We start from the raw sequence: 11,693 nt of genomic DNA, 5'->3' as shown, positions 1-11,693 counted from the left end.
CCCTAAAATCTGTGGAGAGGAATATTTAAAAAATATGTAAAAGTATGTGCATATATACTAATAATAGTATAATTAATTTGAGGGAAAAAGAGCTGTTTTTAGAAGAGAAAAGAGAAATGAAATGTGGTTTGCTTCATAGTTTTAAAAACTTGAAGTTGTGAGATACTGGTCCCTGGGAACTGACACAACACTGAAATAATTCCTAAACAACATGGCCCTCACCAACCACCCCTCCCCCTCTATCCTGACTCTCTGAGCAACTTGAAGGGAGGGGTGTTTATTTTTATACCTTAGCTCTTAGCATAATGCTTGGCACAGCATTCATACTCCTTATTTTATTTTTCTGGAATTGGACTTGAAGTGAATTAAATTTCTTGGCAGTTTTTCTTGTTATTGATATTGTTACTACCTTAGGATCCAGGCATCTAAGCAATTTTTTTTTTTTTCCCACAATATACTTCACTTTTACTTCAGATACTTGCTAATCGTATATTTCTCCTCTTTGGCCCAGTATTAGTTAACTTGTGCTGTGTAGCAAACCATCTTAGTGATTTAAAGAAGCAAATAGTGGGCTTCCCTGGTGGCGCAGTGGTTGAGAGTCCGCCTGCCGATGCAGGGGACATGGGTTCGTGCCCCCGGGAAGATCTCACATGCCGTGGAGCGGCTGGGTCCGTGAGCTGTGGCCGGAACCTGTGCTCCGCAACAGGAGAGGCCGCAACAGTGAGAGGCATAAAAAAAAAAAAAAAAAAAAAAAGAAGCAAATATTATATTTCACATGGTTCTGTGCATTGACTTGGTTGTTCTTCTTGGCTAGGATGGTTCAAGTGGAGGCTGCAGTGGGCAGGTGGCTTGATCTGGTGGTCTCAGCTGGGTCTCTTTGCTCTAAGTGGTCCCTTACCTTTTAGTAGCCTAGCTGGACTTTGTCACATAGTGATCTCAGGTTTCCTAAAGCGGGAAGAGAAAGTAAGCCCTGACACACAAGAACTTTTAAAGCCTTTCATTGCATCACATTTGCTTGGCTAAAGCAAACTGTATGGCTAAGCTCAGATTCATTGTCAGAGAAAAATACTCAAAAGTGTGGATACAGGAGACTATTAACCAAGTGGCTGCAAATACTTGATCTCATATTTGAACATGGTCATACTTCAGAAGTCTCTCCCTTGGCACCTTGAAAACCAAGCATCTGATCCATCCACAGTTCTTAAATATTAGGCCTAATTTTTATGTAATTAATGACCCTCTCATTGAGAAATTAGCGTTTGCATTCAAATTTCCATAGTGTTTATATTTTTAACCATAATTCCCTAAGCTATCTATCCCCTGTTGACAGCTCTGCTTCTCCTAGCTCTTTCTCATTTCTTTCACTCTAGCATCTTTGTTATATAATATTTTCACATTAATTTCTAAATGTTTAGGAACATATGAATACATGTGCTCTAGTGCTGATTCTATTTTAAGTCACATAGTGTGCTTGCTGGTCACATCCCCTAGAATATTCTTCCCAACAGTTTTCCAGTACACTTTCCTTCTCATTATCCAGATTTCAATTCAAATGTCACCAACTCAGAGAGCCTCAAACAAAGTAGTTCTTAATCAGTCTCCCTTATACCATTTCTGTGTTTTATTTTTGTTAAACCAGTGCATTATTTATTCTGTATTGTTTATTATCTTACTTCAAATGGTACACAATGGTAGAACAAACCAGTTGATCAAATTTTGAAATAATTTCATGTAGTTTGGTAAGTAGCCATTGCTCTGAAATCCCCAGAACCCCCGAGTCACCCAACCAGTCCTCTCTGGCACCCACTATACATCCCCATCATCCAGAAACAAAAGGGTTAATTCTGACTTAGCAAGGGATTCTAAGCCAGCTCCTGAACTATGGCCAATGTCTCCTCTAACTGACCTGAGCCTGTGGTGTAACAGCTGTTAGATATTTGTAATGATCGTTGCTTATATGATGCTTCCTAACCTGCCTCTACTATTGAGCAGTGCATTTCCTTGATTTATTATTAGAGGCAAATGAGTTATTTTTCTACAACTCTGTGAACCAGGTCCTCTGGGCTTGGGCCTCCAAAACTCAAACTAGACCTAAAATAGCATATGTCTTTGTTAACAATAATGATATTATACTTTTGTATCACTTCTAGAGGAGCAAATAGGTGTGTGAGAATGAAGCTTATGAAAGATCAGTTTTGAGGATATGGATGACATAAGAGGAAACGTTTATCTTTTGGGGCTTAATTTAGGAGGAAAGTGCAAGCAGGCCCCTTGATCCCTGAATTGTTATGGGTTGGCATTAAATCAGCCAGTGCCTTTGTAATGAGAGTTGCTACATAATTTTAGATTTGCCAAAACATCAAGGATGGTAATTTCAAAGCGTATTGCAGAATTCACTTCAGTTCTATGCAGTGGCTTATCCTTTACCTCTGGTGCATCAGATGGCAATTCAGAAAAACGAAACCACCTCCACTCAAAAGTAGTTGCATATTATGACAGCAAGAAAACACCTCAGCTTCGGATCTAGAAGATCTATTTGACATTGCTGTGTTCTTGACCACTCTTGCCCCTTACCCTTGTGTACTTCAGCTTCTCCCTTCAAACGAACAGCTGTGGCCACACACTTGGCCGTTGGCAGCCTAACCCCCCGAAGCCAAGCTCTTGAACAGATTTTCTAGGGGCACACTTGGGCTCTACAGTGGCTGCCTGCACACTCCCTCCTTGCTAGCTGGTTTCTTGGCAAGTTCTTTGATTCATTTGATTTTTGGCAGAGCAACTCTCCTGCTGACTGTGAAGTCTCTGATTCTGTCAAATGCCTTAGTCAAGCTGAATGTTTATTTGACTGCCCCTTCCTATCATACCTAAAGATTTAAATTTTCCAAGATCTATGTTTAGTGTCATACAGAGCTAAATAAAGAAGGGTTCTGCACAGTTGAGTTGTATTGATATGAAGGATGAGAGCAATCCTTTGCCCTAGGGCCAAACCCTCATTGATTCTTTCCAGTGAGAGGTTTAAACATAACACTGTGACCATTTCTTGGCAGAGATGACTTTCCCCACCTTCTGGAGTGTCAAGTTACCAACATTCTCAAAGCAAATGCTTGGCCCAGATACGAGGCACTCTCTTTCTTTCTCTCAATGGTGAAAATCTGGTCCATTATTTCCCTTTAATTTCTCTTTTTTATGGGTAAAGTTGCTGAAAGGATTCTGGAAAAGTTTGCTCTAGGTAGTAATTGGAACTGGCCTTCTATCTCTCATAGACCTGAGTTCTGATATGGTTAAAATATTCAGCAGCATCTCATCTGATTAATTCCCCGTCGTCCCACATGCATTTGAAAAATAACACACGTGGATATCTGGATAACAGGAATTTTACAGAGGGAATTAAGATATTTTATTTCCTTGAGAAAATCTCTTCTTTAAAATCAATGCTTATCATCATGCTATGCAATAATTCACCAAGACCAAAAGAAGGGGAAAATATACATTTGGGATAATAGCTGGCAAATGATGGCTTTACAAGCCCAAGAGGACATGGACTTATTTCCTGCTTTGAGAAGATGAATTGAAGAGAGCTGCAATCCCTTTTCCTGTATGAAATATGTATACCAACGCTACTCAAGATCTCATCTTCAAATATAGTTTGTTTTTATCACATATTCAGCTAATTGTTTTAACCTTCTTATTTAGTTTTACTACTGAATGGTCTATTATGAAGGAAAACCACGTAATTTTGTCATAAATTCAATCTGATCCTGAAATATTTATTCGGCATTTATTACGTGCGATACATATCAATAATAAATATTTCAGGCACAGAAGACTACAAGGATATTAAAGGTATCTTCATCGCCATTCAAGTTTCCATTTTATCTTTTTTAGGGAATTAAGAAAGAGGGAGAATTTGCCCTTTTGGCATCTTTTTGTTCCATTTGGACTTCCAGTGGATTTTTTTGGGCTAGGTGATCTTTTATTTCTTTATTTTTGACCCCCTTCACCCATTTCGCCCATTCCCCTATCCTCCTTCTCCTGGCAACCACCAATCTGTTCTCCATATCTATGAGCTTATTTTTTAATTTTAGTTTTTTAAAAATTTAGATTCCATGTATGAGAAAGATCATATGGTATTTGGCTTTCTCTGTCTGACATATTTCACTTAGCATAAGCCCTGGAGGTCTAGCTATGTTATTTCAGATGGCAAGATTACATTCTTTTTATGGCCGAATAAGATTTCATTATATATATATATATATATATATACCTATATATATATATATATATATATATATATACATATATATATATATATATATATATATATATATATATATATATATATATATATATATATATATATATATATACCACAATTTTTTTATTCATTAATCCATCAATGGACACTTAGGTTGTTTTCTTATCATGTCTATTGGAAATAATGCTGCAACGAACATGGGGGTGCATATATCTTTTGGAGTTAGTGTTTTTGTTTTCTTCAGATAAATACCTAGAAGTGGAATTGCTTGATCCTATGGTAGATCTATTTTTACTCTTCTGATTAAAGTCCATACTGTTTTTCATAGTGGCTGCACTAATTTACATTTTCACCAACAGTGCACAAGTGTTCCCTTTTCTCCGTGTCCTTGCCAACACTTTTTATTTCTTACCTTTTTAATTATAGCCATTCTAACAGGGGTCAGATGATATTTCACTGCAAATTTTGATTTGCATTTCCCTGATGATTAGTGATGTTAAGCATCTTTTCATGAACCTGTTATCCATCAGTATGTCTTCTTTGGAAAAATGTCTCTTCAGATCTTTTGCCCATTTTTTAGTGGGATGATGATGATGATTATTATTTTGCCATTGAGCTGTATGAGTTCTTTATATATTTTGCTTATCAACCTGTTATCACATATGTAATTTGCAAATATTTTCTCCCATTCAGTAAGCTGCCTTTTCATTTTGTTGATGGTTCCCTTTGTTATGTATAAACCTTTTAGTTTGATGTAGTCCCATTTGTTTATTTTTGCTTTTGGTGCCAGGTTCAAAAAATCATCACCAACACCTATGTCAAGGAGCTTACTGCCTATGTTTTCTTCTAAGAGTGTTATGGTTTCAGGTCTTATGTTCAAATATTTAATCCATTTTGATTTGATTTCTATGTATGGTATAAGATAGTCATCCAGTTTCATTTCTTTGCATGTGGCTGCCCAACTTTCCCAACGCCGTTTTTTTTGGTTTATTTATTTATTTATTTATTTATTTATTTATTTATTTATTTATTTTTGGCTGCATTGGGTCTTCATTGCTGTGTGCGGGCTTCCTCTAGTTGTGGAGAGCGGGAGCTACTCTTTGTTGCGGTGTTCAGACTTCAGTAGTTGTGGCACATGAGCTCAACAGTTGTGGCTCATGGGCTCTAGAGCACAGGCTCAGTAGTCGTGGCACATGGGCTTAGTTGCTCTGCAGCTTGTGGAATCTTCCCGGACCAGGGATCGAACCCACGTTCCCCTCATTAGCAGGCGGATTCTTAATCACTGCGCCACCAGGGAAGTCCCCCAAAACCACTTATTAAAGAGACTGTCCTTTTCTCATGGAATATTCTTGGCTCCTTTGTTATAAATTAATTGTCCATATATGCATGGATTTATATCTGTGCTCTCTAATCTGTTCCATTAATCTGTGTGTCTGTTTTTATGCCAATACCATACTGTTTTAATTACTGTAGTTGTGTAAAGTAGTTTGAAATCAGGGAGTATGGTGCCTCCAGCTTTTTTCTTTCTCAAATTGTTTAGACTATTTAGGGTCTTTTGTGGTTCCACACAAATTTTAGTATATTTTTTTTCTGTTTCTGTGAAAACCATCATTGGAATTTTGACAGAGATGGCATCAATTAACCTTAATTTAAATTGAATCCTCCACTCTGCATATAATTTTATCTGTCAGTATGGACTGTATTGGTTTCACACATTGAATTACAGTTTTGCAGTTTGAAGTTTACAGGGTATTTTGATCTATAATAGTAAAAGTATGTCTATTTGTATTTTAAAAAGGGGACTTTAAATTTAAAAATAAAATGTCCAGATGCAACTGTGTGTGTGGTTGAACACACACACACACACACATGCGCGCGCACACACACACACACATCACCTGCAAGTAGAAGGCATTAGTTTTCTTATACCAGATACACTTTTTCTTGAAATTTATAGGTATTCAGAGACAAGTTTAGATCAAGTTTTTCACAAAGTACATTTTTAAAGAAAAGAATAGTGCTTCTTCCTTCTTTATAGGACATTATTTTATTATTTAATAAAGTATAACATATAGTATTATCATCTCTTCTTGTTACATGTAGGTGAGGTATTACTGACTTCTGTTACTAGAGCGATTCGAATAACTTAACTGTAAATAAACTGTCAATGTGTTCCCTACTCTCATATACACAGTTGTCATGTGTAAGATGTAACTAATTAAAAATCACACCTATAAATTGGCAGTACTTTAGGGTCTAAAAAGTATTCACGTGTGAGCTTCCCTAGTGGCGCAGTGGTTGAGAGTCCGCCTGCCGATGCAGGGGACACGGGTTCGTGTCCCTGTCCGGGAAGTTCCCACATGCCACGGAGCGGCTAGGCCTATGAGCCATGGCTGTTGAGCCTGCGCGTCTGGAGCTTGTGCTCCGCAATGGGATAGGCCACAGCAGTGAGAGACCCGCGTACTGCAAAAAAAGAAAAAAAAAAAATTCATGTGTATAATTTGAATAATAGGAAATCCAGGGACCATGATTCAATATATGGTATTTTTGAGGTACACACAAATTGCTTCAGCATAAATATTAAGCAATGATCCATTTTTAGGAGGTGGTGGTAAAAATGGATTGACTAAATAACTCATCAGTAGAAAAAAAGAGGCTAAGTAATAAGGATAGAATTTTTAGATGTTTTGGGGAAAATTAGCATATCTAAAATAGTAAAAAGCTTATCAATTATTTGTACATTTAATAAAGTCTTGCAAAGCTTTTCATCTCAAAAGATTTAAAACTGCTAAATAAAAAGTTGGCTAGAAGTAGATGAGATGAGATAGTTTATTTTTTTAATGTTTCAAATTTAAAAGAGACAGATGGAATGATAGACTGATAACTGTGCTTGCGGTATAAAACACACACTGCTGGGCTTCTGTGGTGGCACAGTGGTTGAGAGTCCGCCTGCCAATGCAGGGGACATGGGTTTGTGCCCCGGTCTGGGAAGATCCCACATGCCACGGAGTGGCTGGGCCCGTGAGCCATGGCCGCTGAGCCTGTGCGTCTGGAGCCTGTGCGTCTGGAGCCTGTGCTTCGCAACGGGAGAGGCCACAACAGTGAGAGGCCCACGTACCGCAAAAAAACAAACAAAAAATCCCACCATACTGCTGCAGTTCGTGAGTAACTAGGAACTGATAGAGCAAATCTATATTATAATCAGTTCATTTGAATCCAAAATGTAGTCTATATATTCCAAGCAAACATACCTGAGCCAGTGATACCACTACTACGCTTAGTACGTTAAAGTGCCCTCATGAAGAACATTGATTGCTTAAGGTCAGTAACTCAGAATCATCATAGATTTGTGCCAGAATGTTCATTAAAAAAATGACTTGAAAGCCTTCTGCATGAAGCCAAACTAAACAGAAGGACGTCAAACTATCATTATGTATGGAGGTATTTATTACTAGACATTTAATAGAAAACCTTGCCCTTTTTGTGACTTAGTTTACGCCACATTGCCATTACAGAAATGTAAATATGTATTTTCTTCTGGGTGTAGTGAAGTCTCTTTTGGTTAAGAGAACAAAAGCAGAGGGGGCATGGCAACTCTTAATCTTCTGTCCAATGTTAGTAGTTATTGCTTCCAATTGAGCAGCCAAGTCATTTAACAGCCAAAGTGATGCCTCAATTCATACTCCATAGCCATAAGAAGCAGAGACCTTTGGGGAAATCTTCCATACACTGCTTGCTTTCCTCTGCCCATCCATCAAGCAAATGAGCAATTTATTTCTGCCATGGTACACTGCCACCTCAATGAATTCCTGAAAGACATCCACTGCTGTCAATTTGAGTATCAGCAAACAACCACAAATAAGTTCAATTTGTTCAATTTGATAAGGGATTTTCAAGTAGTGTCCAACATACCTGCTGTGGTTGTAGGAAAGGGACTAGTTCTGAAGGAGCTTTAGAATAGTAATTGAGTGCTTAGGATACCCTCAAAGATTTATGAAATATCCTAGGACAACTGAACTGGGCATGCATAATCATACATTGCTGGTTTGTTGTAATTCAGTTAGGAAAAAATGATTAAGCTACAAGTAATTGTACTTAACCTGAAATTTAACTTATTTATGTAGTAGCCCATGGAGATGTGTCACAAATAAAAATATATCTCATAGAAGGAAAAACAAGATCCTCAGCTTTATGTTGTATACTTATATATTATACTCTATTGAGAAATTTGACATATTAGCCAGTACAAACAATTCAGTTGGATAAAAACTGAAAATAAGTAATTAAGTTAAAAAATCACCTTATGTCAATATATCTTGACCTTAGAATTTTAGTGATATAGCTAATAACATCGATGTATATTTCAACCAATATGCCTAGATTGAACTTTGGTTATAAATATAAGATCATTTCTAAAAGGCAGGATTTCTTTGTGCAGATGTAGCATTACAATAAAGGCATATTCTTATATATATAAGAAAAGGTTTTCAAAGCTCTGTAATTTTAATATTTTACTATGATTCCTGAAATTACCAATGTAGTTACAATTATGCGATGAAATACAAACATATTATCTATAATATTTTAAACTTAAAATCTCTAAAGTATTATTTAATAGAGAAGTACTAACATAGCTGAATTTCGGCAAAAACTATCTTTAAACATAAAAGATTTTCATTTTCATTCTGTCAACTGCATCAAAAAAACTGCTTTATCATGATGTGATATAGAGGAAATTTGCAGTGCATTTGAGGAAAAAAAAAAGATGAGGGAGAGTAAAAAGGAATATTTTTCACATAACAATGGAAGCTGAGCTTGTACATTGTTACCTGTGTAGCAATGTCTACAGGCAATACCTTTAGTATTAAAAATTATTAGAGTACCTCCTGAAGCTAACTATAAACAGTTTTTACACAGAGAGATACTTTTCAATGATATAGAAAAAGGGGAGGGGTATACCTGGAATTAAAAATATCTTGAAACAAGGAAGCAATCATATCGCCAATTCAAAACTTATATAAAGGAATTTTGTACGCTGTACTTTTTTACAGCAGTTACCTGTCGAGTTGGAAAGTATCTATACATAAGGGAAAAGAATTTGATGAATACAATGTTTAAAAAAATATGGTTCTCATCTAGAGCACATGAGAAACAGTTGCAAGAATCCTGGAGAGCCAAAAAATACTGTGTTAAAATTTAGTTGAATTTGAATGAATTTGCATCAGATGGACTTAAAATACAAAAAAGCTGGGGTATAAGAAAGTGAATACTAATGACCTCTTCCTTGTTAGAGATGAGGGCTAGATTCAATGTTACAGAGAACCAATGTTTTACAGAAAATGTTACCTATTTATTACTTCCTTTTTTACTCTACTTGTAAAGAGAAATACCAGCTTCCACTTCCCTATTTTTTAAAATAAATAATAGAAGACATAACAGTCTACTCAGTAAAACATCCGAGTGTAAACATATACTTCACTTCCTTAGGATTTAAATTAAGGAAAAGAAGAGGTGAAAGAAGAATGAGAGTGAGGGAGAGAAAGTAGAGACATAAACAAGAAATAGAAAAGTATACAGAGAGTGAGTTAGTTAGACAAGTATTTATAACAGAGCAGTGAGCTTTAGAGTGCCAGTATCTCTTTAAAAGTACTTTGACAGTTAGTCAATTAACTACTATCCATAACTTTCCAACTACTCAAAATATTAAATCACAAAATCATGAAAATATTAAATCATGTAATATTAAATAATTTAAAGTGGTTTCTCAAAAACCACCTAAAGGAAAAATTACTATTTAAGGAAAACAGAAGTATTTTTGAGGAATTATTAAAATCAAGCAGAAGGCTGAAGTTTTCACCCCAGGATTTATCATTTTGGACTTATATGTATTTATAGTAATAAAAAAACCTATGGCGAAAAATAAATACTAAAAGTAGTCAGCCTACAATATCAACACCATTTTTTCAGGGTGAGTTTTATTTGAAAAAGATAGAATATAAAATTAGCAGCTACTATATATATTTCTTTTTTTAATTTCTAGCCACAATGTGTATTGCTAGACTGGGGATGATTATAAACATCCTATTTAACATTATGAAACTAGTGCACATTATTACTCATGATACTTAGTTTTACTCCATTATTCTACCTGTTGGTATTAAATTATATTTCTATTATGGATAAGATTATAGAATTTGTTGTCAGATAGACTTAGGTTCCAATAAAATATTTTTCACTTATTAATTACTTAATTTCTGTGATTAATTACTTGATTTCTATCATATAGTCACCACTTGTGAAATTGTGACTATATAATATGAATTTCAGAGTGTTGTTAGGAGAAAAATGTGTGGTGATTAGCAAAGTGTCTGACAAAATTTCAAGGCACAGAACCTATAGCTATTTATTATTATTTTTATCTTTTACACAAGTGTGAAGAGCTTATAGGTTTAGTTGTCATGAGAAGGAGGTAATACAGTTTGTAATGGCCATTTTCTGTGTAGTTTTGTAAAAGTCCATTTAAAGCAGGTAAGATCATATTAAAAATGGTGAAACTTCCTTCAAAAGAAGATGATATTGGGTGGGCCAAAAGGTTCGTTCGTTTTTTTCCATAAGATGGCTCTAGAAGCACTTAGTTGTCTTTAACTTCATTTGAAACAATTTTGTTAGATTGTATGTGACAGCTGTCATATCAGTGAGCATTTAAAAGTAGACTTATCAAAATTGGTGAATTTTTGTGTAACCATTTTAACATTGAAGATGGAAGAAAAAAAGCAACATTTTCTGCATATTATGCTTTATTCTTTCAAGAAAGGTAAAAGCACAACTGAAACAAACAAAAAGATATGTGCAGTGTATGGAGAAGGTGCTGTGACTGATTGAACGTGTCAAAAGTGGTTTGCGAAGTTTCGTGCTGGAGATTTCTCGGTGGATGATGCTCCACAGTCGGGTAGACCCGTTGAAATTGATAGTGATCAAATTGAAACAATAATTGAGGACAATCAACATTATACCACGCGGGAGATAGCCGCCATAACTCAAAATATCCAAATCAAGCGTTGAAAATCATTTGAACCAGCTTGGTTATGTGAATTGCTTTGATGTTTGGGTTCCACATAAGATAAGCTAAAAAAACCTTCTTGACCGTTTTTCTGCATGCCAGTCTCTACTGAAACGTAATGAAAATGTTCCGTTTTTAAAACAAATTGTGACGGGTGATCACAAGTGGATACTGTACAATAATGTGGAACGGAAGAGATCGTGGGGCAAACGAAATGAACCACCACCAGCCACACCAAAGGCGGGTCTTCATCCAAAGAAGGTGATGTTGTGCACATGGTGGGATTGGAAGGGAGTCCTCTATTATGAGCTCCTTCAGGAAAAGTAAACGACTAATTCCAACAAGTACTGCTCCCAATTAGACCAACTGAAAGCGGCACTC

The sequence above is a fragment of the Lipotes vexillifer genome, unplaced genomic scaffold (genome assembly GCF_000442215.2).
Source record: "Lipotes vexillifer unplaced genomic scaffold, Lipotes_vexillifer_v1.1 scaffold178, whole genome shotgun sequence".
Taxonomy (NCBI): domain Eukaryota; kingdom Metazoa; phylum Chordata; class Mammalia; order Artiodactyla; family Lipotidae; genus Lipotes; species Lipotes vexillifer.
The sequence above is the reverse complement of the archived record's forward strand: the minus strand, read 5'-3'. Positions refer to the sequence as shown.